Here is a 2025-nt window from a genome sequence, read left to right on the forward strand (position 1 = left end):
CTCAGTACTGACCCTCCGACAGTGCGGCACTCCCTCAGTACTGACCCTCCGACAGTGCGGCGATCCCTCAGTACTGACCCTCCGACAGTGCGGCGCTCCCTCAGTACTGACCCTCCGACAGTGCGGCACTCCCTCAGTACTGACCCTCCGACAGTGCGGCGATCCCTCAGTACTGACTCTCCGACAGTGCGGCGCTCCCTCAGTACTGACCCTCCGACAGTGCGGCGATCCCTCAGTACTGACTCTCCGACAGTGCGGCACTCCCTCAGTACTGACCCTCCGACAGTGCGGCACTCCCTCAGTACTGACCCTCCGACAGTGCGGCGATCCCTCAGTACTGACCTTCCGACAGTGCGGCGATCCCTCAGTACTGACTCTCCGACAGTGCGGCACTCCCTCAGTACTGACCCTCCGACAGTGCGGCGATCCCTCGGCGCTGACCCTGCGACAGCGCGGCACTCCCTCAGTACTGACCCTCCGACAGCGTGGCGCTCCCTCAGTACTGACCCTCCGACAGTGCGGCACTCCCTCAGTACTGACCCTCCGACAGTGCGGCGATCCCTCAGTACTGACCCTCCGACAGTGCGGCACTCCCTCAGTACTGACCCTCCGACAGTGCGGCACTCCCTCAGTACTGACCCTCCGACAGAGCGGCGATCCCTCAGTACTGACCCTCCGACAGTGCGGCGCTCCCTCAGTTCTGACCCTCCGACAGTGCGGCGATCCCTCGGCATTGACCCTCCGACAGCGCGGCGATCCCTCGACGCTGACCCTCCGACAGCGCGGCACTCCTTCAGCACTGACCCTCCGACAGCGCGGCGATCCCTCGACGCTGACCCTCCGACAGTGCGGCGCTCCCTCAGTACTGACCCTCCGACAGCGCGGCGCTCCCTCAGCACTGACCCTCCGACAGTGCGGCGCTCCCTCAGCACTGACCCTCCGACAGTGCGGCACTCCCTCAGTACTGACCCTCCGACAGTGCGGCACTCCCTCAGGACTGACCCTCCGACAGTGCGGCGATCCCTCAGTACTGACTCTCCGACAGTGCGGCACTCCCTCAGTACTGACCCTCCGACAGTGCGGCACTCCCTCAGTACTGACCCTCCGACAGTGCGGCGATCCCTCAGTACTGACCTTCCGACAGTGCGGCGATCCCTCAGTACTGACCCTCCGACAGTGCGGCACTCCCCCAGTACTGACTCTCCGACAGTGCGGCACTCCCTCAGTACTGACCCTCCGACAGTGCGGCGATCCCTCGGCGCTGACCCTGCGACAGCGCGGCACTCCCTCAGTACTGACCCTCCGACAGCGTGGCGCTCCCTCAGTACTGACCCTCCGACAGTGCGGCACTCCCTCAGTACTGACCCTCCGACAGTGCGGCGATCCCTCAGTACTGACCTTCCGACAGTGCGGCGATCCCTCGGCGCTGACCCTCCGACAGTGCGGCGATCCCTCAGTACTGACCCTCCGACAGTGCGGCGATCCCTCGGCGCTGACCCTGCGACAGCGCGGCACTCCCTCAGTACTGACCCTCCGACAGCGTGGCGCTCCCTCAGTACTGACCCTCCGACAGTGCGGCACTCCCTCAGTACTGACCCTCCGACAGTGCGGCGTTCCCTCGGCGCTGACCCTCCGAAAACGAAAAACTGCTAACGCACAAGCCTGGTCGCGGCGGTGATCCGACCAGCTGGTGAGGTGCTGAGGGTGCGGGCCGAGGCCCCGAGACCGGCTGTGTGTGGCCAGCCCTGATCCCCCTGGCCTCAGGATGATATGATGGGATGATATCATCAGCTGCCCCTTGTGTCTAATAAAGATTCTTTGTGAGACACTGGGCAAAATGTGCCTGCGGTGGCCCAGGCCTTTGGGCTGCAGCCTCGCCGCCTGCTGACGGATCGGCACTTGGCTCGGACGGCCCTGGCGATGGCCCAGGGTTTCGCCTAGACTCTGTGCTGTGTGCGCCCGAGCTCCCCGGGGGACGCTGGGTGTAACGGAGGCGAGGGGAGGCGGGCGAGGGTCTCCAGAGTA

Source organism: Heterodontus francisci, unplaced genomic scaffold (assembly GCF_036365525.1).
Source record: "Heterodontus francisci isolate sHetFra1 unplaced genomic scaffold, sHetFra1.hap1 HAP1_SCAFFOLD_1516, whole genome shotgun sequence".
Lineage (NCBI taxonomy): Eukaryota > Metazoa > Chordata > Chondrichthyes > Heterodontiformes > Heterodontidae > Heterodontus > Heterodontus francisci.